The sequence below is a fragment of the Schistocerca gregaria genome, chromosome 1, assembly GCF_023897955.1.
Source record: "Schistocerca gregaria isolate iqSchGreg1 chromosome 1, iqSchGreg1.2, whole genome shotgun sequence".
NCBI classification, from domain to species: domain Eukaryota; kingdom Metazoa; phylum Arthropoda; class Insecta; order Orthoptera; family Acrididae; genus Schistocerca; species Schistocerca gregaria.
Window position 1 is genome coordinate 720,923,859 of NC_064920.1, and position 23,904 is coordinate 720,947,762.

Sequence of the window (23,904 nt, forward strand, 5' to 3'; positions counted from 1 at the left end):
GTGTAGTTGTCACCATCCGGCTCAGCGTGAAGGGGTACTTCGTACCTTGGTACACAGGGCACATCTCATTTCCGACACTGTGACTTTGCTGGCTGAGCTGTCCCATCTTGAAGCTACGTTTCGTCAATATGGTTATAGTGAAAGACAGATTGAATGTGCGTTGCGCTATCGACCTACGGTGCATCGGGTGATTGATGATAATACTGAGTCGACTCCTAAGTCTACTGCCTTTTTGCCTTACGTAGGAAGCACTTCCATCAAGACTGGTCGTATTTTCGGAATGTGTTTTCCGCCCTCCATCTAAAATTAGAGTGCTTTTGGATTACGTTAAGGATGCTCTTGGTTTGTGTAAGGCGGGTGTATATTTCATTCCTTGTAGCTGTGGCATGGCACACATTGGTCATCAGGGCCGTGGAGGACCGATGTACTGAGCATAAACGGCACACACGATTACAGTAGCCAAGTAGATCTGCTATTGCCGAACATTGCTTGGATACCTGTCACCCTACGTTATACAACAACAGCGAGATATTGGCATGCTCGTCCAGCTATGGGACAGTGTTATTAAGTAGGCAGTTGAGATTAAATTAGCCAGCAACCATGTAAACAGGGATGGAGGTTTTTGTTTAAACTCTGTTTGGAATCCGGCTCTCTCCCTTGTCAAAAAACAGAGGGAAACAGTCAGTGTTTCTTTTTAAACAGAGGGAAACAGTCAGGTTGTTTTTTTAGTCTTATGGGATTATGGGTCATAACTGCTAAGGTCACCAGTCCCTAAGCTTACACACTACTTAAGACCAATTATCCTAAAGACGAACATACACACCCATGCCCGAGGGAGGACTCGAACCTCCGCCGGGACCAGCCGCACAGTCCATGACTGCAGCGCCTAAGACAGCTCGGCTAATCCCGCGCGGCAGTACGTGTTACCTCGCCTGCTAGTTCGTAGTCTCACTATCAACATCTCTGACTTTGGTCATCTTTGGTGGCGCTAGTGTTCAGTGTGTGTTGTCTTTCGTGCATTAGTCCAAGAACCGAGGTTTTACATTTGCCTGTACATCGCCTGTCCGTTGCAGTTTGCCTTGAAAATGGCGGGGTGTGCTCCAGCCGAAATATCGGCGGTCGCTGTTAATATAACCTGGCTGAATTCCCGTAAGTTGTTTGAAAATTGTATACGGCAGCAGAAACTCAGCTCTCACAAAGATTCCCTTTGGTTGTCAAAAAACAAACCGTCAGCACTGCTTATTTCAATATTTTCTTTTAATAGTAATGTTTATAGACATAACGTAGCAAAGCTTCATAGATTGTTATCCACTAATGTATTGTACAAGTGGATAGACTGTCTTCAGATCTCTGATCATATTGTTCAGTTGAACACATTCTTTTTATTCTGTGTAACGCTTTTATCAGCGCACAGTCATACTATTTTTACGTAATGTATTTTCTCGTCACTGGTGCATATTTTCTTCATCATAAAATACGCGAATGTCTGAAGTTTTGATGCAAATTTAGAGGCTACTTTGACTGAAATGCTTATGTATGAACTTTTAACTATGATTGTCCCATAACATCAATTTAAGAGAATAACACCTGAATAGTTAGTAACATGCCTACCAGTGAATTGGCTTTTATACTTGTGAAACACTTCATTTATATCCATTTACAATGTGGTGTTCTCAAAGTTGTTGAAGTCAGCTACTGCTTCCTTCTTATGATATGACCTCACTGTATTTCACACATTTAATTTTTCCGTAATCTGTATAGCACTTTTAATTTTTAAAGTTATTTTCGTTATTTTCTGTATTATAGATGTGAAGGTGGGCGGTGACGGCCGAAACCAATTATTTTTTGTTGAAGTTATGTGTCATTGTGCCGGAAATAAACCACTTACAAAAATACTCTCTCTACTTCCTTAGTGTCACCTTTTGGTATAGGAATTATTCGAGGACACAAAAATGCCAAGGGGAATAGGTATCGGGTAAGCCGAAAACAAGCAACAATATGAACAATTGTCGAAAGGTGTATTCTTTTCACGTGGTACAGATTTCAGATTACGTACAGATATAATTTTAACGTGTACTTTTGGCTGACAGCGAGACTCATTGTTAAACTGATGATTTTTATTAATTTTAAATGACTTCTTTTAGTTAACGTGTTTTACAAAATAAATTTTTTCATTGGATATGTCTCTCAGCTGGCTAAATGGAGAATAGTTGCAACCTAAATTAACTGATTAATTAACGTTACAATCTCTGACGCAAGCTTATACTTTCAGAGAAAATATGTTCTAAGACATAAACGAAATAATCAGACCAAACAAAAATATACAAGCGGAGTCTCTGCTTTACGTTAAAACAAGCCATATGACTCACAATTCGCGATGAAACAACTTATTTTAGTGGACATAGAAGTTCTGGTAAAATAAGTCTGCTGTCATTTCCATTATTCAGCATTCCACATCATGATTAGTACCAATGATATTCTGAGCTAAGTAGCTCATAAGTTGCATTATGTCAAAGTCGTTGTTGTGTTGTTATTCCACTCACGAAATACGTTTCTCGTGTAGCATAACTACAGAACATTGTATTCCTTTCTCCAAACCGACGCTTGAAAGCCACACTGAGAACATTTTATAAGGACTGCGTGACTAGAAATAAAATGAGCAACCCGGAGAACAATGTGGTATGCGAACAAACAAAGGGACTGCTTCTGTAGCAGGTTTCATCTAACACATACGACATATTGCGAGTATGACCCTGTTACTTCATATGAAAATAACTCGCCATTATTGCGCTGTTCTATTACACCTCGGAGGGTGGGGGAGGGTGGGGGGGCTCAGATCAGAGGTAAAACATTTTGTATTCCGTACATGTGCTGTTGATTGCTGCCTCACGTTACGCGTGAGAGGGCAAGTTGCCAGTTGTTTGCATGATCGACCAGGAGATTGCTCACATCTTGTTATTCACGGCACAGTCGCTAAAGTACTTCGCGTTCCTGCCCTGATCTGTTTACAAAATAAAATCAGCTCCTGAGTATTTGTTTTTCCCGGTCAACTTTCAGTAAGCAGTCTGTCGTGAAACCGCATGAGAAATGCTTTCACAAGTACTTCTCCTCAAAGACACAACGAACTCCTCATGAAAATGACAGCGTTTCCAGCCGTCTGATATGCTGCAACAACATTATCCATGTTAGGGTGATTCCTGAAAGACATAATCTGGACCTTCTGCGTGTCACTGGACATGCTAAAGGCTGTCCTAGCTGACAACGCAGTTTCCACACTGAAGGGCCAAAGAAACTGGTACATCTACCCAATACCACGTAGGGTTCCCGCGAGCTCTCAGAAGTGTCGCAACACGGCGTCGTATGGACTCAACTAATACCTGAAGCAGTGCTGGAGGAAACTGACACCATGAATCCTTCAAGGCTGTCCATAAATCCGTAAGAGTACGAGGGGATGGAGATCTCTTCTGCACAGCTCGTTGCAAGACATCCCAGAAATACGCAATGTTCATGTCTGGGGAGTTTGGTGGCCAGCGGAAGTTTTTAAACTCAGAAGAGTGTTCCTAGAGCCACTCTGTAGCAATTCTGGATGTGTGGGGTGTTGCACTGTCCTGCTGGAACTGCCCAAACCCGTCGAAATGCACAATGGACATGAATGGATGCAAGTGATCAGACACGACGTTTACGTACGTGTCACATGTCAGAGTCCTATCTAGATGTACCAGTGGTCCCATATCACTGAAACTGCACACGCCCCACACCATTAAAGATCCTCCACCAGCTTCACATACATGGTCTACGGATTCATGAGGTCGTTTCCATACCGGTACACGTCCATCCGTTCGGTACAATTTGAAACGAGATTCGTCCGACCAGGCAGCATGTTTCCAGTCATCAACAGTCCAATGTCGGTGTTGACGGGCCCAGGTGAGGAGTAAAGTTTTGCGTCGTGCAGTCATCAAGGATACACGAGTGGGCCTTCAGTGCCGAAAGCCCATATCGACGATGTTTCGCTGAATTGTTTACCTGCTGCCACTTGTTGATGGCCCAGCATTGGAATTTCCGGAAGTGATGCACTTCTGTCAGCTTGAACTATTCTCCTCATTCGTCGTTGGTCCCGTTCTTGCAGGATCTTTTTCCGACCGCAGCGATGTCGGAGATTTGATGTTTTACAGGATTCCTGATATTCGCGGTACACTCGTGAAATGGTCGTACGGGATAATCCCTACTTCATCGCTACCTTGGAGATGCTGTGTCCCACGTTCAAACGCACTTAAATTTGATAACCTGCCATTGTGGCAGCTGTAACTCATCTAACAACTGCGCCAGACACTTGTCTTGTATAGGCGTTGCCGATCGGAGCGCCGTATTCTGCCTGTTCACGTATCTTTGTATTTGAATACACATGACTATATCAGTTTCTTTGGAGCTTCAGTGTATATTGAACTATATACAACAACATAAAAAAATATCACAGTTTCGTACATTTTTTATATTCTATGTCACAAAATAATATTAACGTACTGAATTCATGAAAGGAACGCATTACAGTCCTAAAAACATTCAGTAACTTCTTCAACATACACAATCTGTCTGTCACGCATATACACACCATCACACTTTCCGCCCTTCGCAAGCCCCCTCCTCCTCCCTCCTGTAGGTTTTGAAACTCCATAGCTAAGTTATTAATAAATGATCGTATTATAGCTATTAGTATTTACTGTTCATGTTTTAATCAGTCGTTAATAAAGCACTCCGTCTTAAGACCACGAGTGGCCTACCGGGACCATCTGACCGTCGTGTCATCCTCAGAGAAGGATGCGGATAGGAGGGGCGCAGGGTCAGCACACGGCTCTCCAGGTCGTTGTGATGGTATTCTTGACCGAAGCCGCCACTATTCGGTTGAGTAGCTCCTCAGTTGGCATCACGAGGCTGAGTGCACGCGGAAAAAATGGCAACAGCGCATGGCGGCCTGGATGGTCACCCATCCAGGTGACGACCACACCCAACAGCGCTTAACTTCGGTGATCTCACAGGAACCGGTGTATCCACTGCGGCAAGGCCGTTGCCCAATCAAACCTTAATAAGCAGTGGGAATGAACTACTATCTGTAAATTTGCATAAAAATTAGTTGTGTTGTTTTTGAACAACTTTTATATGTACAACTATTTTTTTACGCATTTACTCAGTACAGTTCTCTGATTTGTACCAGATACACGCATCAGCCGAGCTAGCATCAGCTGACATTTCTCACAGTGTTACTTCAGAGTGTTTAGAGGAAATGGCGATGGTACAGCTGCGAATCTCAACGGAATGCCGGCCAGGACTTTACCAAAGTATTTCGAGAAAGTTAAAATGCTTAGAAATTCTGTTTAAAATTTATATTACCTAATCAAAGGTTCATCCACTGAGTCCAGTCCACTCCCATTCATTCATACATTCACACCGAAGTGAAAAACAGTGTTCAAGAGAAAACCGTTCGTCAATAGAAATCAGTTAATCGAATAAATGCACTCGAGGAGGATAGTAAAATAATTTTGCTAATTCCGTTGTGTTCGGGGTTTTTGTTTTAACTTGAGACAACTAAACATGTCGAAAAAAACGCGTCGCACGGAAAAATGCTCTAACTGAAAAGTTAATATTAGTAGACGGGACGTCTATCTATGCTTTTAACTGGGCCCTCGCAATCACCCTTCCTGCTTGAGGGGGTCAATTTTGTATTTTGAAATATGATCCTCCTCACCTCAGACCTTTTCATTGCATATTTGGATTCTACTTCAAAAACTACCTACTCAAACAATTGATTTCCATTCGTAGTAGATGGTGTTGTAATCGACAAATACGAAGTGGGCCTGTTTTTGGAATCACGAATCGATGTATTTTATTCTACATAACATTTACAGTGCAAATTTAAGCCTTTGTGTTCTGATGGTTGATATTTACGAATCAGTATCAATATCGCATTTATAAAGGCCCAAGTTCTGCAAGGAGGTGTCCCGCATTCTCGGCTGCACAGCAATGGGACGAGGAAGTAAGCGTTTAGGCTATGTGTGTGTGTGTGTGTGTGTGTGTGTGTGTGTGTGTGTGTCTCCATGGCAGGTGCACCTCTCACTATCACTTTATGGACATTTGACCTTTCTTACAATTGTTGTGGTTTGTATTTCGCCGGTAGCCGCCACAGTGAGAGCTGTGGCCGTTGGATGGAGACGCACACCAAAATCAGTAATCCTGATCGCGGGGTTCGAGGGCGGCCAGCGTAATCAAGCACTCCGATTGTTTGGGGACTCACCACAATCAACCCCTTAGGGATCAGGCAAGTAGCTTATTTGCCAGGAAAGTCAATTTCTGGAACATCAGTATTAACCATCAGAACAGAAAAGGTTTACAATTACATCATATATGAAATGTAGAATCAAATGTGTCGGATCTTAATTGCCAAAAAACTTTGTCTGTCAATTACAGCACCATTTATCATTAATGGAAAGCGACGGTTTCAGTAAACCATATTCTCTTCTTGGCGTAGAGCCCGAATATTCAGTGAAAATGGGGAGGGGGTGGTCCTACTTGAAAATACAAAGTTGACCTTGCCCACGCAGCAGGGGGAGTTAGAAAGTTGCCATGTGTAGCACAGACAGATAGCTACTCAGCCGTGCTTGAAGCGGGTCGGTGATGTGAGGAATGGTCGCTACGTGAGAAAATACCGTACACGCTGACGCGTGGATCGAGAATGGGCACCAAACAGTCATAACTTTATTAATATTTGTAATAATACTTCATTTCTTATGCAGAAAATGTCTGGGGAATTTTCAGTTGTTGGCCGTAATGGTGGCATTATTATATGCTAGTTTTGCCAAACAGATCACGGAGCAGAGTCAAGTGTATGTCAGAAAGTACGAAATAGTGTAATGTTATATAATAGATTTTGTAGCACACCAAGTGCATCAGTCGGTGCTTGGACACAATTCAGCCGAGAACTTCGTGTTGGCAAGAAGCTTAATGTTTTTCATTTTCGAGTTAAATATGTTTATTAATACTGTAGAGCTCACGGTGTTTATTTGCAAAAAAAGTAAAGACATCCAGGTTTTTCATTTAATATGGGTATCTGCCAGCAGTCCTATCAGAAGCTGCACTCTATTTCCAGTGAGATAGAGCCAACGACTACGAGTGATATCTGTAGAAGAATCTGAAGTACGTAGTAGGTAGGAGAACGTCTAAATGGATTGTCACTCTGTTTGTTCTCTACCCTCAAAGAATTAAATAGGCAAGACCAACCTATAGATCTCCCCCCCCCCCCCCCCCCCACACACACACACACACACACATACACAAACACAAAATGCACAGACACCTCTGAAAGATTCAGAACAACTGCCAGGAAGAACAGCTTCAACTGTTCCAGCATCAACCATCTTGTTTTTACACTTGCAACTGTTCCAGTCTCCACCATGTTTGTTTTTACAGCTGGTAAACAGTGAAACAGCGACAGCGACAGTGACAGCTCATTATATAGTGTTTGACAGTGATGAAGATGAGGAAAAAGAAAATTATTCTTTATCTTTAACAGCCATAAAATAAAAGCCCACTGATGATGCTGTTCAAATCAAATGTGTGTGAAATCTTATGGGACTTAACTGCTAAGGTCGTCAATCCCTAAGCTTACACACTACTAAACCTAAATTATCTTGAAGACACACACACACACACACACACACACACACACACACACACACACACACACACACACACACACACACACATCCACACACATCCCCGAGAGAGGACTCGAACCTCCACCGGGATCAGAAGATGCTGCAACTGCAGTGAAACATGTTTAGGTTTAAAACCAAAATTGTGTTTTGCTAAAGGCGGACCCTATCAAAAAACATATGGATAGTCACTAGGTTCATTCATAGTCGAAACAACTTCACCTTGCCTCCCAAGCGAAATAGTTTTTTCAAGTGTATACAGGGTGTTACAAAAAGGTACGGCCAAACTTTCAGCAAACATTACTCACACACAAAGAAAGAAAATATGTTATGTGGACATGTGTCCGGAAACGCTTACTTTCTATGTTAGAGCTAATTTTATTACTTCTCTTCAAATCACATTAATCCTAGAATGGAAACACACAGCAACAGAACGTACCAGCGTGACTTCAAACACTTTGTTACAAGAAATGTTCAAAACGTCCTCCGTTACCGAGGATACATGCATCCACCGTCCGTCGCATGGAATATCTGATGCGCTGATGCAGCCCTGGAGAATGGCGTATTGTATCACAGCCGTCCACAATACGAGCACGAAGAGTATCTACATTTGGTACCGAGGTTGCGTAGACAAGAGCTTTCAAATGCCCCCATAAATGAAAGTGAAGAGGTTTGAGGTCAAGAGAGCGTGGACCATGGAGTTGGTCCGCCTCTAGCAATCCATCGGTCACCGAATCTGTTGTTGAGAAGCGTACGAACACTTCGACTGAAATGTGCAGGAGCTCCATCGTGCATGAACCACATGTTGTGCCGTACTTGTAAAGGCACATGTTCTACCAGAACAGGTAGAGTATACCATATGAAATCATCGCGGTGAATCGAGGAAGTACAGTACATACTGACAAAACTAAAATGAGCTCTAACATGGGAATTAAGCGTTTCCGGACACATGTCCACATAACATCTTTTGTTTTTTTGTATGTGAGGGATGTTTCCTGAAAGTTTGGCCGTACCTTTTTGTAACACCCTGTACAAACGGCTCCAAGATCACTGCTCACGATCGGAACGTCCTGGGAAACTGTAGGACAAACGAGACATGCGGCCTGCAGAGAATGGATCCTAGTTGTTCGTGGAAAGGTTGACAATGCTTGGGTCTCCACAGCAGCATTTACACGTTCCACTCACTGAAGTAGCTAGAGCAGTAGTGCCTTGACAGTTGTCCATGTGTGCTAGGTGAGCATGAAGTGAAGTGCTCTAAGTAGCAGCAGTAATGCGGAAACAAGAACTATCACTTTTCCTCCATATGTCTTTCCACTCCAGCATAGCTTTCCTTTCTCTCTCTCTCTCTCTCTCTCTCTCTCTCTCTCTCTCTCTCTCTCTTACGCATTCCGGCTCATACAATCGGGAAGCGCTTACAGTATATGATTTGTCGCTACACAGCAGCTGCAGCGGACGAGTTGTGACGTATAGTGTTGCTGGGCTCCGCCGTTACGTCGTGTAGTGTGGAGCACTCGATCCTCGGAGGCTGCCTGAATACCGCGCCTCGACAACCGGCGGGAGCTTCGCGTGGGTGGGAGAGCTTCGGCGCCCGGCGCCGCCGCCGTGTTTTATGGCAGGCGTTCGGTTGCTTAACAAGGCCTTACATCACGGCGTGATTGCATCTCGGGCTGCAACAGGCGCCAACTGCCGAGCTACCGCCGATGACACGTCCGCGCGGCTCGTCCGGCACAATGGCCGTCGACCCTCCGGCCGCTAGCCGTTAGCCGTTAGCCGCACTCTGATGGCGATGCCATCTGCGCTGTCCCGGCGGCGCCGCGCCGCGCCAGCTCTCTCTCCATTACCGCCACCTCAGTCAAGATAGTCTTCACGACACGGCCGGCTCTTCTGTCGATTGTCACCGGACGGCAGCTGCTATAAACAATCAGGCCCTTTGTTCCCTCACAACACTCTATTACGTTCTCTGACTCGCAGCTAGTAAAACTGGACTCAATTATAGTACCAGTGTACTGTGGACCTGGATCAAGCTTTGGAAAAATTATTACATCTACAACTTTGCTTGAACCGTTTTGCAATAGATGGGAGTAGTGGCAAGTGGTGGTGGAGGGCAATGAGCTTAGGCAATTGTAAACATTGTTGTTGTTGTAGTCTTCAGTCCTGAGACTAGTTTCATGCAGCTCTCCATGCTACTCTATCCTGTGCAAGATTCTTCATCTCCCAGTACCTACTGCAACCTACATCCTTCTGAATCTTCGTGTATTCATCACTTGTTCTCCCTCTACGGTTTTTACCCCCCACGCTGCCCTCCGATGCTAAATTTGTGATCCCTTGATGCCTCAGAACACGTCCTACCAACCGACCCCTTCTTCTAGTCAAGTTCTACCACAAACTTCTTTTCTCCCCAATCCTCTTCAATACCTCCTCATTAATTGTATGATCTACCCATCTAATCTTGAGCATTCTTCTGTAGCACCACATTTCGAAAGCTTCTATTCTCTTCTTGTCCAAACTATTTATCGTCCATGTTTCACTTCCATACATGGCTACACTCCATACAAATAATTTCAGAAACGACTTTCTGACACTTTAATCTATACTCGATGTTAACAAATTTATCTTCTTCAGAAACGCTTTCCTTGTCATTGCCAGTCTACATTTTACATCTTCTCTACTTCGACCATCATCAGTTATTTTGCTCCCCAAATAGCAGCCGGCCGCGGTGGTCTCGCGGTTCTAGGCGCGTAGTCCGGAACCGTGCGATTGCTACGGTCGCAGGTTCGAATCCTGCCTCGGGCATGGATGTGTGTGATGTCCTTAGGTTAGTTAGGTTTAAGTAGTTCTAAGTTCTAGGGGACTGATAACCACAGCAGTTGAGTCCCATAGTGCTCAGAGCCATTTTTGAACCCAAATAGCAAAACTCATTTACTACTTTAAGTGTCTCATTTCCTAATCTGATTCCTTCAGCATTACACGACTTAATTCGACTACATTCCATTATACTCGTTTTGTTTTTGTTGATATTCATCCTAAATCCTCCCTTCAAGACACTGACCATTCTGTTCAACTGCTCTTCCAAGTCATTTGCTGTCTCTGACAGAATTACAATATTTTTATTTCTTCTCCATGGATTTTAACACCTACTCCGATTTTTTTCTTTTGTTTACTTTACTGCTTGCTCAATATAAATATTGAATAACATCGGGGAGAGGCTACAACCCTGTCTCAATCCCTTCCCAACCATTGCTCCCCTTTCGTGCCCCGCGACTCATAACTGCCATCTGGTTTCTGTACAAATTGTAAATAGCCTTTCGCTCCCTGTGTTTTACCCCTGCCACCTTCAGAATTTGAAAGAGTATTCCAGTCAACATTGTCAAAAACTTTCTCTAAGCCTACAAATGCTAGAAACGTAGGTTTGCCTTTCCTTAATCTTTCTTCTAAGATAATTCGTAAGGTCAGTATTGCCTCACGTGTTCCAACATTTCTATTGAATCCAAACTGATCTTCCCCGAGGTCGGTTTCTACCAGTTTTTCCATTCGTCTGTAAAGCATTCGCGTTAGTATTTTGCAGCTGTGACTTATTAAACTGATAGTTCGGTTGTAAACATAATGCGGTCAAAATATTATACGCTTTGTGATTGCGTCATAAAGTTATATTCGATTCAGGATATCAGCCTAACGAGTCGAGTTCTCATTATCTGATCTTTTTTCTGCTTCAATATGAAGAAATCTCCGGCTGAGGCTCCTAAAATGCTGAGTAAGGCCTGTGGTGAGGCACCTATTAGTGAAAGAACGTGCAGAGAATGGTTTCAACGCTCCAAGAACGGTTATTCTGTCGTAGAAGACTTGTACGGTGGTGGAACAGAGAAGGTTTTCGATCTCTGGAAATCGACATACTCACAGGAGATCGTTATCGAAAGCAATTGATGCACTCGGGCCAAGCTCTGAAAGGCAAACAGCCACAACACAGCGATAGATATGTAAAAGCGACTTTGCAGCATAACAGTACTCGACCTCAAGTCGCGAAACCCGTCAAAATGTTGATGCAGTGGGAAGTCCTACCCCACACGCGGTATTGTGCAGACACTGCTCCCTCGGACTATCACCTTTTTCGATCAGTGGCACACAGCCGGGCTGATGTGCACTTCCGATAATATGAACAACTTCAAAATTGGATCGATTCATGGATGTCCTCAAAAGACGTCCAGTTTTTCCGCCGCGGGATTCGTATGCTGCCCAAAAGATGGAGAAAGTAGTGGCCACCGACGGCCATCATTTCCAATCGCACTTTTTTTGTATGTTTTCACACTGAAGCATGGAACTTCGAGAAAAAACTGCTAAAGCAAAGTTATAGAGCTAGTGAAACAAGAACAATAGAAATCATGAGAAGAATGAGAGCGAACTAAGAGGTCGATCAGTAATCTCCAACAGGAGACAACAACAAAACTATCTCTGTATTTTACACTCCTGGAAATGGAAAAAAGAACACATTGACACCGGTGTGTCAGACCCACCATACTTGCTCCGGACACTGCGGGAGGGCTGTACAAGCAACGATCACACGCACGGCACAGCGTACACACCAGGAACCGCGGTGTTGGCCGTCGAATGGCGCTAGTTGCGCAGCATTTGTGCACCGCCGCCGTCAGTGTCAGCCAGTTTGCCGTGGCATACGGAGCTCCATTGCTGTCTTTAACACTGGTAGCATGCCGCGACAGCGTGGACGTGAACCGTATGTGCAGTTGACGGACTTTGAGCGAGGGCGTGTAGTGGGCATGCGGGAGGCCGGGTGGACGTACCGCCGAATTGCTCAACACGTGGGGCGTGAGGTCTCCACAGTACACGATGTTGTCGCCAGTAGTCGGCGGAAGGTGCACGTGCCCGTCGACCTGGGACCGGACCGCAGCGACGCACGGATGCACGCCAAGACCGTAGGATCCTACGCAGTGCCGTACGGGACCGCACCGCCACTTCCCCCAAATTTGTTGCTCCTGGGGTATCGGCGAGGACCATTCGCAACCGTCTCCATGAAGCTGGGCTACGGTCCCGCACACCGTTAGGCCGTCTTCCGCTCACGCCCCAACATCGTGCAGCCCGCCTCCAGTGGTGTCGCGACAGGCGTGAATGGAGGGACGAATGGAGACGTGTCGTCTTCAGCGATGAGAGTCGCTTCTGCCTTGGTGCCAATGATGGTCGTATGCGTGTTTGGCGCCGTGCAGGTGAGCGCCACAATCAGGACTGCATACGACCGAGGCACACAGGGCCAACACCCGGCATCATGGTGTGGGGAGCGATCTCCTACACTGGCCGTACACCTCTGGTGATCGTCGAGGGGACACTGAATAGTGCACGGTACATCCAAACCGTCATCGAACCCATCGTTCTACCATTCCTAGACCGGCAAGGGAACTTGCTGTTCCAACAGGACAATGCACGTCCGCATGTATCCCGTGCCACCCAACGTGCTCTAGAAGGTGTAAGTCAACTACCCTGGCCAGCAAGATCTCCGGATCTGTCCCCCATTGAGCAGGTTTGGGACTGGATGAAGCGTCGTCTCGCGCGGTCTGCACGTCCAGCACGAACGCTGGTCCAACTGAGGCGCCAGGTGGAAATGGCATGGCAAGCCGTTCCACAGAACTACATCCAGCATCTCTACGATAGTCTCCATGGGAGAATAGCAGCCTGCATTGCTGCGAAAGGTGGATATACACTGTACTAGTGCCGACATTGTGCATGCTCTGTTGCCTGTGTCTATGTGCCTGTGGTTCTGTCAGTGTGATCATGTGATGTATCTGACCCCAGGAATGTGTCAATAAAGTTTCCCCTTCCTGGGACAATGAATTCACGGTGTTTTTATTTCAATTTCCAGGAGTGTATTTTCTTCCACGACGCATTTAGAGGGTATGCATCCCTTATCTGCAGGTGAATCAATAGTTCAGTGAAGTTTTACTTCCCCTTTTAGTTTTTGCGTAGTTTTAATACGTGATATTCTGTGACAGTAATGTGTATACAAGGAATACCATTACTAAAAGCGAAAACTGACCTGCGTGTAGGTATACGATTACTGAAGCAGTAAAGATCCAGTGTATATGGGTCCACAGGTGAATCGCTTGCGAGATGACTTTGGGTGTGTTGTTACAAGCTTCCACTGCCTTCAATACGAAACATTGTCCTAGTTAGCACTAATGTTTTTACAATGAAATGAACACCCTTAGCTGCTTACATGCGTTGACATTCGTCAACAGGGACAGATGAAAATGTGTGCCCCGACCGGGACTCGAACCCGGGATCTCCTGCTTACATGGCAGACGCTTTATCCATCTGAGACACCGAGGACACAGAGGATAGGGCGACTGCAGGGATTTATCTCTGGCACGCCTCCCACGAAACTCACGTATTGTCCCGCACTACATTCGTAGTGCCCCGCCCATTATACTCATTACTCGCAGCGCGTTGCCGATTCCCGCAAGAGTTCGGGCACAGTTTGTGCATTTGGACAGAAGAAGATGATGGTCAAGTGGCCGGTGAGCCTTAACTACATACGTTCATTGTTGCAACACTCGTAATAGTTGACAGTCCTAGTGCTACGGTTGTCCTCGCACTTGCTTGCAATGTTGGACTCCTTTATGCAGCGAGGTAACAATCCTTTCAAACACCGCTTGATGAGCTTGTAAACCTCGAGAACACTGTACAGTTAGCTGCTGCAGTTCCTCAACTGTATCAGTACGAGTGCTGCACACATCACTTCTGAAATGACCCCAGACGAATGAATGTAGAAGCCAGTGGTCTTGTAGAACGAGGTACTAGTCCTTCCCGACTCACCCATGCTGGGGCATGCCGGATTGGTAAATGTCGTCTCGCATCATCAGCAGAAAGTACCAGTGTTCCATCATGCAAGCACGACATTCCCTAACATTGCCCAAGAAGCATGTCTTCAAGCAGTCCTAATTCTGTTCGCCATCAGGTATAATCTGACCAGCCCTTGGATATTGACAAGTTACGTTTACTAACACTGTTGTGGTGGTTAACATTTTATTTTGGTACCCTTATAATCTAAGTTTGATTTGTGGTTGTTTGCTGTCAACCGTAATCGATTAACTTCTAGCTGCTGTTAAATTATATAGCGATTAAGTCCAATGAAACACTAGTGTGGCTTAATACAGATACTAATGCAGCTTTTCTCGTCGACGAAGTTCGTAGAGAGAGTTGCTTCCAAAATGATATTCTGAACTTTGGGTGCCTAGTGAGTGGACCTTTACTCACCCTTGTCACGTGTGAAGTGCCTCTCATGGATGCTTGTAAATGTATGATTTTCGGGGAGTGTTAGACAGTCTGTTCTTGTCGTCACAAACGTGCAACTTCCGATGCATAGCCGGTCGTGGTGGCCGTACGGTTCTAGGCGCTTCAGTCCGGAACCACGTGACTGGTACGGTCGCAGGTTCGAATCCTGCCTCGGGCATGGATGTGTGTGGTGTGCTTAGGTTAGTTAGGTTTAATTAGTCCTAAGTTCTGGGGGACTGATGATCTAAGATGTTAGGTCCCATAGTTCTCAGAGCCATTTTCCGATGCACAGCCGTCAGTCCCATTACGCATGATCTGCATATCTGCATACTCTTCATTGCTTTATGTCCGAATACTAGATTGTAGCAACACTGTATCCTTGGTAAGTCCATATCCCTGCAGCTACAGCTAATAGTTATACATGACTGATTGTCAATTCATACATTATAACAGGTTTTTAAAAAAACAGGTGTTCAAACTATTAAAATATAAAACTGAATGAAAAGTCCAATAGTCGACTGTAACTGTATTTATTTAAGTCGATTAGAAACCTACAACAACAACTTTGGACTTTTGATTTAGTTTTATATTTCAATAGTTTTAACAGGTGTTTTTTAAACACATGTGGTACGGTATGAATTATCAGTCAGTAATGTACAACTGTAAAAGTAGTTTTGCCTTTCTTCGTCCTATCTTCTAAGATAGACCGTAGGATCAGTGTTGCCTCACATGTTCGTACATTCCTCCGGAACTCAAACTGATTTTGCCCGAAGTCAACCTCGATCAGTCATTTCATCGATGACTTACTATGCAAATGGTCTGTTTATATTCGCACTTGTCAGCACCTATCTTTATTATAATTGCAATTATATTGTTCTTGAAGTATGGTGGAACGGTTCTGTCATGACGGGTTATCCCAAAGATCCCAATAATTCTGAGGAAATGTTGTCTAGTCCTAGGGCCTTGGTTCGAAATAGTATTTTCGACGCTCTATCGAATTCTTCTTACTATATCACATCTCGCTTCTTATCTTCATCTCTTTCTGTTCTATTTCCATAATACTGTCTTTAAGTACGCTTCCAGATCCCCTGTATATTCCTTTTCAACTTTCAGTTTTCCTTTTTTTGTTTAGCACTGGCTAGCCATGTAAGCTGTTGATATTCATGCAGTTTGTTCCCCAAAGATGTCTTTAATTTTCTTATAAGCGATGACTGTATATCCCCTAGACATGCAGGCCTCATCAGTTCTATAACATGGTCTACTAAGCCATTATGCACTTCCAGTCCCATGTTACTGACGTCTTTAAACTCTTTTGCTTACTTCGTGTGCTGCATTTGTGTTTTCTTCTTGTGTTAATTAACTTGAAATCTCGTATTGTACCCAAGTATCTCTACTGAGCCTTGTCTATTTGATATTCTACTGCGTTCAGTATTTTCTCTCTCAAAGGTACCTATTGTTCCTCTATCGCGTTCCTTAGCTCTGTTTTAGTCAATCGTTCTCTAAAACTGTTTTTTATAATTCTCAGCCACCTCTGGTTCTTTGAATTTATCCAGGTCCCATCTCTTCAATTTCCTGACCTTCTGCAACTTCTTAGTTTTAATCCGCGGTTCGTAACAAATTATGATCAGCGTGCACGTTTGCTCCTGGAAATGTTTTGCATTTTAAAATCTGGTTTCGAAATTTTTGGTTACTACGGATGAAGTAAGTGAAGGTTCGCAACGGCACTTTTACAATTATCAAACAGATGAGTCGTTCGCAGACCTATGTTTACTGGAACATTTTTGCTTTTACTGTCGCTTTCTTTCACCCCTGTCAGCTTTCGCGACTAGTTATGTACAGCCTGTATATGACGATCTGAAGTGTGGTTTTCACTGGAACTTTACTGGCCACATTCAGGAAGATAAATAGGGAGACCGCTGTTCCACCTCCATATCAGGATGTAAGCTCTCGAATCACGTCGTGGGAGGAAACTGATAGAGATAACTGTTTTAATTTGTCTTCTATGTCACAAACTGGCAGTTTCCAAACCACAGTGTGACATGGGCGAAATAAAGTTAATAAATTCGAACCTCAAGTGGGAGTAACAGCGGTGGTGTCTCAAGTAAGCTAAGATTCCGTTAAAAAACGTGTCAGGCTGGGTAGCAGCTTACTTCCACTGTTTGAAGACACAGTGAATGACGTAACAACAAATTTCGTAACAATGATATGGCATGGGGGTCCACTGCCACTTGACTAGAGAACCCAGAAAAAGTTTACGTTAAGCGGGTTGCATAAAGGTAAGGAAACAGGTAGTTTCCATACTTTCGCGCATATTAGTGCTTGAGACGTAGGTAAGGAGGGGTAGCAGAAATAATATTAACGACAAACATCTAAATTCGAGATTATGAGGAAAGTCAATAAACTGAAGGAATTATATCATCTTCAAAGCGAAATAACACTCGAGGGACGAGGCAATGAGCACATAAACAACAGACTAGCACAGGTAAAGATAGCATCCCTGGGCACAAGGAGTCTACTGATAGCAAACACTGGCCTTAATCTGGGGAAGAAATTTCTGAGAATGTACGTTTGTAGAACAGCACAGTATGGAAGCGAAACTTAGAGATTGTGGAAAAATGGGATAAGAAGCGAATCGAACTGTTTGAGATGTGCTGCCATAGTTGGCTATTGAAAATTAGGCGGATTGAAAAGATACGAGGAGATTCTCCACATAATCATCGAGGAAAGGATTATGTGGAGAACACAAGCTAGAAGAACGGACAGGATGATAGGACATGTTTTAACCCTTATGTGCCCCACGATAGGTCATCAGGGAACTCCTGCATGTTATTACTATGTATCAATGTCCTACTGGTAAAGGGAAGCCTACTACTGTTTGCCAGAATTCTTATAATTACAGATTGTACCTGTAGGTTGTGCTGTCTGCAAGTTTCATCGTTAACCGCCCTCACCATATTGTCTCATCGAATTAGTCCACACCTGCAGATAGAAACCCCAACTACCAGATTCATAAGGCGGTCCGGCCTTGCACTTTCCCGGACACATCGTGTCAGCAACTTGTACCCAAGAACTAAAGCTTGTCACGTTACAAACGAAGACCATATTGAGCACCTGTAGTATGGGTTACAAACTTGAAGAGACGTTCTGCCACTGAAGTGTGTCTGTAGTAGTTTTAGCGCTGTCGTCTTCTGAAACCCGGGAGGTAGTTACGAGTAATCCTCCATATGCTACTCCCCTCCCCCCTCCCAAACACAAACCCCTTGGGAAACGAAAAGGCTGGAAACAATCTTTTCATCTCCATCTACATCTACAACTATACTCCGCAAGCCACCTGACGGTGTGTGGCGGAGGGTACCATGAGCACCTCTATCGGTTCTCCCTTCTGTTCCAGTCTCGTATTGTTCGTGGAAGGAAAGAATGTCGGTATCCTCATGGTCTCTTCGCGAGATATACGTAGGAGGGAGCAATACGCTGTTTGACACCTCGGAGAAGGTATGTTCTCGAAACTTCAACAAAAGCCCGTACCGACCTACTGAGCGTCTCAAAAAATGGTTCAAATGGTCCTGAGCACTATGGGACTAAACATCTTGGTCATCAGTCCCCTAGAACTTAGAAGTACTTAAACCTAAGGACATCACACACATCCATGCCCGAGGCAGGATTCGAACCTGCGACCGTAGCGGCCGCGAGGTTCCAGACTGTAGCGCCTAGAACCGCTCGGCCACTGCGGCCGGCTGAGCGTCTCTCGTGCAGAGTCTTCCACTGGAGTCTATCTATCATCCCCGTAACGCTTTCGCGATTACTAAATGATCCTGCAACGAAGCGCACTGCTCTCCCTTGGATCTTCTCTATCTCTTCTATCAATCCTCTCTGGTACGGATCCCACACCGGTGAGCAGTATTCAAACAGTGGGCGAACAGGTGTACTGTAATCTACTTCCTTTGTCTTCGGACTACATTTCCTTAGGATTCTTCCAATGATTCTCAGTCTGGCATCTGCTTTACCGAATTTTATATGGTCATTCCATTTTATATCAATCCTAATGCCTATTACCAGATAATTTATGGAATTACCTGCTTCCAGTTACTTCTAACTAAGACAATAATTAAAATAAGATTTTTTTAAACGAAATTGGTGGTAAGCGGCTAAGACGTTAGCGATTAACATCCCTGGAGGAAACTAATAATTGAAGATGGAAGATGTTGAGTACAAGTGATACACAGAGATGAAGACATTGGCACAACAGAGGAATGTCTCCACAAAACCAGTCAGGGGGATTAATTAGCAACCGTTTCCCTGTCCGTCCCAATAATGTCCATGGAGTCCCAGAGCCCATTAGGCAAGAGATGGCTGAGAGGTAAAGAAATTGTACCGCGCCAGTGCATCGCCGTTATTCAGCATTAGAATGACGGGTGAGCGTAGGTTACTGTGGAGGGCAGCGCGTGTTAAGAAGGATCTGCAGCAGAATATGGAGAGCAGACGGCGTAACTCAAGCATGTGAGCCAGCCAGGGGCAGCAGCGTGACTCTGCGTGTAGCCGGCCTGCCGTGGGCGGCAGCAAGGGCCGCGTGTGGGCAGCGCACGCGCCGCCCTCCACACACACTCCAGCTCCAGCTCCAGCGCTGTCCACCTGTCCGCCCACGGCGCGCAGGCGCCGGCGGCGGCCGGGCCTTGCACAGCTGCTCTGGGGTCGCAGCCCACTCTCTCCCTGACTCCATCCGCTGATGGATCACTGCCACAGACCGATAGATAGCTGGTAATTGAATCTCGCAGGGTGCCACGCCCTTCTCTGCTGTCGCGACGTGTCCCACACAGCCGCTCAGCCCGTAATGCGGCGTCCTTACGGAGGACGACGGCGTTCCCGAGGCAGAGGAGACAAAACATTTCATGATGTATCTATGCAGACTTAAGCGACGAATGAAAATTTGCTTCAAGACCGAGATTCGAACTAGGCAGATGCGCTAAAGACTACGCCACTTTGGCACAGTGCCTTTGAACAACACTACAGACTATCCTAGCACGCCTCAGTCCAAATTCCCATTCGCGCCTCTGACCACTTGGTATTCCCTCTAAACTCTAACAGCACTGCAGTATTGAAATACACACAACTGGTCATTAAAATTGCTACATGACGAAGATGACGTGCTACAGACGCGAAATTTAACCGACAGGAAGAAGATGCTGTGATAAGCAAATGATTAGCTTTTCAGACCATTGACACTAGGTTGGCGCCGGTGGCGACACCTACAACGTGCTGACATGAGGAAAGTTTCCAACCGATTTCTCATACACAAACAGGAGTTGACCGGCGTTGTCTGGTGAAATGTTGTTGTGATGCCTCGTGTAAGGAGCAGAAATGCGTACCATCACGTTTCCGACTTCGATAAAGGTCGTATTGTAGCCTATCGCGATTGCGGTTTATCGTATCGCGTCATTGCTGCTCGCGTTGGTCGAGATCCAATGACGGTTAGGAGAATGTGGAATCGGTGGGTTCAGGAGGGTAGTACGGAACGCCGTGCTGGATCCCAACGGCCTCGTATCACCAGCAGTCGAGATGACAGGCATCTTATCCGCATGGCTGTAACGGATCGTGCAGCCACGTCTCTATCCCTGAGTCAACAGATGAGGACGTTTCCAAGACAACAACCATCTGCACGAACAGTTGGACATCGTTTGCAGCAGCATGGACTATCAGCTCGGAGACCATGGCTGCGGTTACCCTTGACGCTGCATCACAGACAGGAGCGCCTGTGATGGTGTACTCAATGAGGAACCTGGGTGCACGAATGGCAAAACGTCATTTTTTCGGATGAATCCAGGTTCTGTTTACAGTATCATTATGGTCGCATCCGTGTTTGGCGACATCGCCGTGAATGCACATTGGAAGCGTGTATTCGTCATCGGCATACTTGCGTATCACCCGGCGTGATGGTATGGGGTGCCATTGGTTACACGTCTCTGTCACCTCTTGTTCGCATTGACGGCACTTTGAACAGTGGACGTTACATTTCAGATGTGTTACGACCCGTGGCTCTACCCTCCATTCGATCCCTGTGAAACCCTACATTTCAGTAGGATAATGCACGTCCGCATGTTGCGGGTCCTGTACGGGCATTTCTGGATAGAGAAAATATTCGACTGCTGCCCTGGCCAGCACATTCTCCAGATCCCGAACCAATTGAAAACGTCTGGTAAATGGTGGCCGAGCAACTGGCTCGTCAAAATACTCCAGTCATTACTCTTGATGAACTTTTGTATCCTGTTGAATCTGCATGGGCAGCTGTACCTGTACACGCCATCGAAGCTCTTTTTGACCCAATGCCCACGCGTGTAAAGCCCTTTATTACGGCCAGAGGTGTTTGTGCTTGGTACTGATTTTTCAGGATCTATGCACCCAAATTGCGTGAAAATGCAATCACGTGTCAGTTCTAGCATAATATATTTGCCCAATGAATGCCCGTTTATCATCTGCATTTCTTCTTGATGTAGCAATTTTAATGGCCAGTAGCGTACATCGTGTTTCAAAAAGAATAAACCGTTTTCAAAACTCCACATTTATTGATAAAAACTTGCTACAAACATGAGTTTAATTGTAAGGTACGAAGTTCTAGCTATGCTCTTACGAATTCTCTGTGTGTCCACAAACAACATCCAGACGATAGCTAAACTCCTCATGAACGTTATACAAAGTATCTGGTCTTACAGAAGTTATGGTGGCTGTTATTCTATTCTTCCGTTCTTCTGTGTCACGAGGTAAACGGGAGATGACACTTTCCTTCACATATTTCCACAAGAAAAAATCGCATGGAGTCATGTCTAGCTATCTTGGTGGCCAAGAATGCAGGGCAGTGCCTCGAGGTCCCATGCGACCTATCGAGCGTTGGGGCAGTGTCACTGACAAACTTATTTTGTTATGCCGGCGTGGTGGAGCTCCATCGTGTGTGTCGGAAAATGAAGCTATCGGACATTTGGAAAACGCCAGTTCTCCAATTCTGATGCTTCTCTCTAATTTTGAGGAAGAAAGAAAAGGATTGTGTGGAATGGGAGCCGGCATCTTTGACCGAGCAGTTCTAGGCGCTACAGTCTAGAACCGAGTTCTAGAGGATTGGTGACCTTAGAAGTTAAGTCCCATAGTGCTCAGAGCCATTTGAACCATTTTGTGGAATGGGGTCTGGGGTGGGGGATATGCAGGCGTGGGCTTATTTTAGCAATAAAAATATATTAAACGCCAAAAATTCTTCAACAATTAAAAAAAGAATTAACAAGACTTAACTCAAGTATCTTGCTCGGCTATAGTGCTTGAGAAACTGGGCGCCAAATAAACGTAAATAAATTAAAATTTCTCCCATTAAAACAGAAAAACAATCTGATATTAAATACCGCCTCAGTGACGACAAATTGGGGGGCAATAAGTAAACACTATATAACTTCATCTATTGGTCCATAACAAACCATAAGAATTAGAAATATATCAGAACAAAATAAAATTAACCGTAAAATCACAATTGTGGTCCTCAAACTTCATAATAGGCCGTACCTGTACTCACATCAAAATCTACTGCGTGTACTAACCAATCTCTCCATCAACTACTCTCTACTGCTAATACGAGACGCATTCAATAAGTAATGCAAGCTATATTTATTTCCGACAGCAGATTGGTTTTATTTAGCTTTCCCATATAATATATTTTTCCCACTTTTTAGCACACGAAACCTTATTTTTGAAAATAATCTCCGTTCAACGCGACGGCCTTACCCCACCGCACAGGGAGAGCCTGTACGCCCGCATAATACCACTGTACTGGTATACGTCGGAGCAGAAGTCTTGCTTCATCAGCAACGTCCCCCTCATTCACGTTTTGCTTCCCGTGAAGTACATCGCTCCAAACAGACGGAAGTCGCAAGATGAGAGATCGGGGCTTTAGGGTGGGTGAGGAAGAACGGTCCGATGAAGTTTTTTTGGGATCCTCTAGTGCGCGCAGACTTGTGTGAGGTCTTGCGCTGTCATGGTAAAGGAGAAGTTCGTTTGCATATTTGAGACGACGAACAAGCTGAAGTCGTTTCTCGAATTTCGTGAGCGTAGGACAACACACTTCAGAGTTGATCGTTACACCATGAGAAAAGACAGGAGACAGATAACTCCTTCAGAGTCCCAGCAGACTGTCGCCGTGACTTTAGCGCCTGAGGGTGCAGCATTGAACGTTTCCATCGGAGGAGAAGTGGTGTGGTGTCACTGCGTGGATTGCCGTTTTGTTCTCGGTTCGAAGTGATGAACCCAAATTTCATCGCCTGTAACGATTTTCGACAAAAATTGTCACGATCAGTCACGTAACGCGCACTCAATTCCCACAGATGGTCTCTCATTGCTCATTTGGCTTTCTTTTAGGCGGTGAGGAATCCAGCGGGAGCGCTTTGAGTACCCTAGTTTAGTCTAGTCAAATGGTGATTCTTAGTGGTAAGTATTGTACAAGTTTTTCTGACAAGCTTTCTCTAGGTTTTAATGATGCTGAAACCGAATTTTCAAAGTCCCACCAAGATTTCGGTCCGGAAATAGGTCGGAAATGGAAGAAAAGACTCCAAAGTGCCGTTATGGCCGAGCGTTTCTAGACGCTTCAGTCCGGGACCGTGCTGCTGCTACGGTCGCAGGTTCGAACCCTGCCGCGGGCAAGGATGTGTGTAATGTCCTTAGGTTAGTTAGGTTTAAGTAGTTCTAAGTCTATGGGACTGATGACCTCAGGTGTTAAGTCTCATAGTACTCATAGCCATTTGAACCATTTGACTCCAAACTAATTGACGTAGTTTTTTTTCCTACAACTGAGAAACGTCGCAATTTTCGGCGATGTTGACTATTTGTGAAAATAAGAAAGATAAAATACCACAAAACATTGGTCTCAGTGAAGTTTTTCGTGAGTCCAACCATATGGCGC